Below are 6,862 nucleotides of genomic sequence, written 5' to 3' on the forward strand. Positions count from 1 at the left end.
TCTGCCCACCAGGGACTCGTTGATCCTCAAGAAAAAGAAATGCAGAAGAGTTCTCAGTTTCGCCAGTCTGTGGCAGCTGCTGATGAAAAGATTGGGAAAAGCGACAGGCTGAAAAGACACTGTCCTTCAGGCAGGGAAGAAGAGCTATTAGAAAGTCAGAAGGACTGGGAAGTGCACAGTGAAGTGCATAAAGATGTCAGGAAGAGCCTAAAATAGCAAACACAGACATTTCAGACTACTACAGAGAAGAGCATTCAGGGACTTCTTCACCAGCAACTGTTGTACCCCACAGACAGTTCAAAGTGATGTTCAAAGCGTTCTCCATGATTTATTGCACAAAGCCGGGGAAGAGCCAACTTCCTTATCCCTTTCCAACCCGTTACAGGCAAGGGCTATGAAACTTTGATGAATACAGAACAGAACCCACTTCACACTTCCCTTCGCTGTTTACAATGATTTATACCATCATAAATTACTGACTCTTTCCATGAACTGCTAGTTCACTCCCTGACTGTTATCTCCTATTGTAGACCAAATTTATCAGAATGCAGGTCATAAATCATGAGCATTGATCATTATTCTAGCCCTTGAATATTAAAAGTCCATCTATTTATACTGAACATTCATTCATCACTTGCAGAAATGCAGTAAAAGAACCTAGCACAACCAGAAAAAAAAATGGAAATGGAATAGATCACACTTACTGGCCCACAAACATTTCACTCAACTGCAGAAGAATTAACTTTTCATTAAAAGTGCTTCCGGGGTCTTTTACTCATGCTAGCAATATATCTAATATTTCCTCTGGTTTTGCTTTTGCATTTATTTATCAGCTTTTACATATCAACAGCACTATCTGAGAATTGTGATGTAAGTCCAGGATCTRTATGTGCCATAGAACTCAGAAGAGCTCTTTCCAAGGAGCAATAACATGCTGTAGTCCAGCCCCACTTGTCCCAAACCCCAGCAAAGCATGATCTGTCTTACTCTGACAAAGTCTCCAAGCCGCCCTCCGCTCAGTAGCTTTTTCATGTATTTTGCTACTTGTTTTTGTGTCCGGTTGTTTCAGATCAGCAGAATCCTTCCAGCAAAGCTGACTTCACTCCCCACCCTGCTGGCAACATTTCCCAATAGACTTCCCAGGTGTGAGGTAATGTATAGGTCATCACCAGTATCTTTTCAAGTTTGTGGAATAACCATGAGTAGATGGTATTTGAATCCTTCCTTGATGTTGTTTGGTGCCCAGCATAGGTATTGATGAACCATAGCTGTCACCCAAAAATTACTGCTCCCAATGAGAAGGTGTGGATCTGGGCAGATGCTACTACCTCACATATTTTGTATTGTTTGATGTGCACCAGGCTTGTACTTTCTTGGTGCAACCTCTTTTACTCTATATGGAAGGTTTCCATTGACCTTCCCAAGATGTGTATAATCTGGGGAATATACCCTATTTATTACCTATTCAGTGGCCCTTGGTCAAGCCTACTGTTTTGGCTTCATTTATTATTTCCTGTACACTGCAGAGTCCCTCTTGCACAATTTCTGTTGACTTTCCAGCTCCAAATTGTTGTCCATTGACTAACAGCAGTCAAGCTTGAGCATGCAGCTGCCTGTTGGTTTTCTGTCATCACAGTAGCTCTCCTGATGTTGTCTGCATACAGGGGGACCAGTGCCTGCTTTGCACACAGCTCTGTGCACTTCTGTGGCCAAGAGCTTGGCAAGCACTGCAGAATGTCCCTCATCAGCATCACTGTGTGACCCCATCACAGAGTGCTCATTTTGAATCTGCTCCACGGAGTACAGATGACAGCTGAAAGTCAGCAGATTTTTAGGGTTCCCCAAAATATGCACGTAATGACTTTGATGAGTGCTATATTATCTTCATCCATGAGTGATGATGGAGCCGTCGCTCTTGAATGGCAAATGGTGGCAGGCAGTTTCATGATTCATAGAATTACAAGAAAAAAAAGTCTGAAATTGAGGAATGCAGAAAAAAGGGGAATGAAAAAGAAACAGTGGGAATTTGAGAATTTGACTTATCTTTATTTCCCTGGATGCTGTCCATATGGATCCCATATAGCTTCACAAACATGTCCCAGGAGGCATTACTCCAGGGAGTAGCATGGGACACAGGGATGCTACCCAAAGAGCCCTGAGGTTGCAGCTGACTCAGCCAGCTGCACATACCTGTGATCTCCAGGCCACAGCTGCAATACAACACAGACCTGTTGGTGGAACCTGTTGGTGTGGGCTTGAATGAGGCTTCTGCCTTCATAATAGCCCCCCTCTTTTTTTTTTTTTTTTGACAGCATGGGATTTTATATTCATCCCCTCAGTTCCTCATGACTCTTCCTTCCCAAACCCAGTTCAACTCCTTTGTCTCTGGTTAGTTTAACAGGAGGAAGTGTTTTCCATTGTATATTTGTGTTCAAGAAATGACTTGGTTAATATGATGCATACACAGGTGCAACCAGGTTATTACTGAATCACACTGTTCTTGTTTTTAATCTGATTCAGAACCTGTACTTGAGCCCTCAGCAAACTCTGCTGGATTAGTCATGTATTCAGTGATTTGAATATTGACAAAAGGAACAAGGGAATATATTTTATTCAGATTGAATTAAAATGATGCAGAATCCTGCCCACTTCCCATGGAGGAGTCATCCATCACACCCGGCTGCTGCCTATTCCCCCTGCTCCATTCCCCTTGAGCTCTTGTCACTGAGTCCAAGGACTTAAAGCAAAGATTTTAACTCCTAAACTCTCCTCTGTGTCTTCCCTTTCTTCTGCGAGGTACACAGACTCAGTCCTTCTCCCACTGCTGACATCCAGCCTTTCCTCAGGCTTCACTGGCACTGCCTGCCCCTCTTACTATGCCCTTTAGGGCTGCTCCATCAATACTGCCTTTAGCAATTTCTCTCCCTCATCTCCAGTGTTTGCCACCAACTGGATTCTTCCTACTCTTATCTCTGCATAAGTAAACTACTGTGGGCTTCAGCAATGCTCTGTGTGCTCCAAGAGATGCGGAAGGACAAAGGCCCTCCTCAGATAAGCATCGAAGGGTCAAGTGCTCCTAGCAAATCTGATAAAACTTTGCTTGAACACCAATGGGGCATTCACTGATACGTAATGTGCTGGACGAGGGACAGGGATCAAGCAAAAGCAAGGCCTGCCCCTAGCTCTGGCCATACCCCACAACTGCTCTCCTTCTGTGGAAGAGCCTTCCTGAGGGACAGTGGAGAGCACGTTCCTCAGAAGCAAAGAAAATCACAACACTCCTTTATAAACCCTCTGCTATCCGTTGGAGCTCAGGTCTATGGTGTATCTTCATGAGCCACACTTTTGCAGACTGTAAGGATTACAGGACTGGTGTCTGTGGCCTGACCAGTGCGAGTGATGTGCAGCAACATCAATATAAACCAGCATCTTTGCAGCTCTTACATTAAATTTCGTGTAAAAAGCACACTGAGTGCTATTATCACACTTGAGCAAGCCTCAAATCCTCTGATCTTCCTCCTACAGCATTTAACCACAGTGGTAACTTTACCAAGTGGCAACCCATTAAAAAAGCTGAAAGATGATGAAGCAGCAAACAAAGTATTTATGTGAAATAATAAAAAAATGTCCTTTGTAAATAAAATGTGCCTTGAAAATGTCTTTCCAGATTAAAGCTCCTATGACCATGTGTTTGTATTCACCAAACTTTGGTAACGATACTCCAGAGACCATTCTATAAAAACCTATAAAATGCAAAGGCCAATTTTTTAAGGGCTGGGATGGCAATTAAAATGAACATGGAAATAATGGGTGGCACATATTTCAAATACTCAGTGTGTACAATGGAATCAAAGGAGATAAAACAGCTTGCTCAAAGGCTAACAAAGTATGATATTTTTAACATTACTATGACTAAAATGAGTGTTTGAAAAATTCATATGGAGACAAACCGGTTATACATGCTGAGTTGAACTGGGAAGGTGCTTTTATTGCTAATGTTGGTGCAAAATGTCAGGTGTAACATAAGTTTAGCTCAGTCTGGAAGAAATTTCCAAAGTATAATCTGACTCTATAGCTATATTTCCAGTTGGTTAAAATAATTATGCACGACAAGTACCAAGTACATGTAAGCTGTTAGGTGTTGAAAAAGCCTCATTTTAAGCAAAATGATGAATAACCTGAGGTTGCTAGACCTATGATTTAGCAAAAATCAAAATGCTTGTGAATAACATATCATAAAACTGGTCCTTCATGGTAGTCAAAACTAAACCTCACTGTGAGGAATATCAAGAAGATATCATCACATTGAGTAAGTGGATAATAAAATGGCAAATGAAGCTCAGTGTCAGTGGTGCAAACTAATGCACAGTGAGGAAAATTAAACCAAAGTATACTTATTCCAGTATATAGGCATATATGGCCCCTTGGGAGGTACTTGTTCTAGTTCCTAGAAACTCAGAGCAAAGAATCTTGGAGTGACTATGGAAAACGTCAGCTCATTGCTCTGAGGTGTTCAAAAGCCAAAACCAAGTAAATAGAAATTACTAGAAAATAACTAGAGAATGCAACAGAAAACATTGTTCTGTGCCTGTATAAACTGTGAATACTGCATGTACTCAGACCACCCGCAGGCACAGAAAGTTGTGATGAGGACAGTAAAGACGCAGAATCCCTCCTGCATGACACAGGCAGCACATCAGGCCTTTCAGCATGAAACGAAAAGGATGGAGAGAGGATATGACAGAAGTTTATGCATTCATGAAAGCATGGAGAAGGYGAACAGGGAAAGCTATTACTCTCAATAGTGAGGACTTGGAGATGTCCCATGAAATTATATAAGAGCACATTTTAAGTAAATTAAACAATATTTTCACATGACATAAATAAGCTATTGAGTTAATTGCTCCAGGATCTTGTGGATTCCAAGGTATATCTGGAATAAATATGAAATATTTATATATTCCAAATATAAAGATATCATCAAAGCATGATTAAACAAAGTAATGCCAGAAAGTGAATCAAGAGCTATTAAAAGCATAGATCCAGACAGCCTCTGGAGGTGGCCGTGGGCTGTTAAATGAAGAGACACAGACACAACCTTTGGGAAGCCCTAAGATACAGATTGCTGGAAGATGATTCCAAGATTTATGCTGTCTTGAAATAAACTAAAAACTGTTTCTGTGTTAAAGAAAGTTAAAAAGTATTTATTTTTCTAGTTTTATGAAGCTTTTATTTTTGCATTACTTTACAATACACAGTAATCTATGTTGTATACATTTATACACGTTTTTTAACAAGTATCACTTTCAGTGCTATTAGAACAATCCTTCCTTACCATTGAACATTTACAGAAGCCAGAGCTGTCAATACTTGGCTCTTGCACCTCCTGCTAACTAGCCAAGCATTAAGCCAAGTTTAGGCAATAGGCCTCCATCCTTGGACTTGTAATTTATCAGAATTCCTTGCCTGAATTCCCTTCCTCTTCCCAAATAAAACATTCCATAATTCCTCACACATAAACACAAGCAAACAAAAATGAATAAAAATGAAAGTAACATTCAGCTTTACCCTTTTTGTTTTGGTGGTAAATGACTGAACAACATGAACTGTGGATTTCCTTCAAACATTTACATTTACCGCTATCAAACTTTGGTATTGCTTTATAAAACATAGTTGATTCTTCCAAACATTTCTTCTTAGGTTTTTAAAGAACTTACATATATGACTTCCTTCCTTCCTTCTAAACTTCCCAGAGCAAAAACAGATCCACTTTACTATATTGTAGACACATACATAAGGTCTTGGGTTTTGTAATTCRTATCTATGCAAACCACTAGATCAAGCTTAAATGATATTTAAATCTCTACTGATGAAAGCGTTTTTACTTCCAGACTTATCTTGTAAAACCAGGTTAAGTATTAAGCACAACATATAGGACAGATCTCTACTTCAACTTAAAGATATAAACACCATTTTCAGACAGTAGTTTATATACTTAGGACAAGTTTTCATTACCTCACTAGTCATATGCATAGCATTTTACCATCTTCTAGGTTTTTTTTATATGCCCTCTTTAAGAAAGCATTTTTTTCTGCTGGGATTTTTGGTCACATTGTTTTAAAAAGCAAAGACTCTTTGCTATGTTGTAATCAAGTGTCATTTAACAGAACTCCTTCCTGGTTGCATGGTTTGGGTCAAGTGCAGATAGTGTGAGGCAGCCCTGAGCCTGACAGCAATACTAGGCATAGTTTTCAATCAAGCCCGAGGTAAAGGCTGCGATGGTTCCCGTCTGTGTCAGTGCTGGTCCAAGCCACTCAGTCATGCCCGGCTGGCCATGGCCTCTGTTCTCAGATTCCCTTAAAGATGATATTTAAGGACACTAAAGCAAGAAGCCAGTACAAGAGACCTCTTTTCTTCTTTTTTTTTTATCATCAACCACAGAGCCCAAGCTCCAGGGAAGTAACACGTAGTGATCTTCCATATGGCAATTAACTCTTCTTTGATTCCCTCTTCACATCTTCTGCTAGGTTGTTTTCTCTCACAAAACCAGTTTCAAGTGCCCTTTACTGTGGTGAAACCAAGGTTGTGCTCACTATTGGAGATATTAGAAAGGTTTCACACAGCTGTAAAAAAGCCCACAAGACTTCAAACGGAAAACAATCTAAGGCGTACTTCTAAATTACCCTTAGCTGCCTGCTGCCCTCATCCCCGCCTCTGGCTACCAAGACAATTCATTTTATTAGCATCAGATTAGCAGTTAGTTTATCTGTTCCTTGTTTTCCAAATTCAGGCCATCTAGTAAGCCGGGCGGGAGGCGCCGCCGCTCAGCCCCGCGGCCCGGCGGAGCCCCGCGCCCCCCGCC

The sequence above is a fragment of the Apteryx rowi genome, unplaced genomic scaffold, assembly GCF_003343035.1.
Source record: "Apteryx rowi isolate R43461 unplaced genomic scaffold, aptRow1 scaffold_311, whole genome shotgun sequence".
Lineage (NCBI taxonomy): Eukaryota > Metazoa > Chordata > Aves > Apterygiformes > Apterygidae > Apteryx > Apteryx rowi.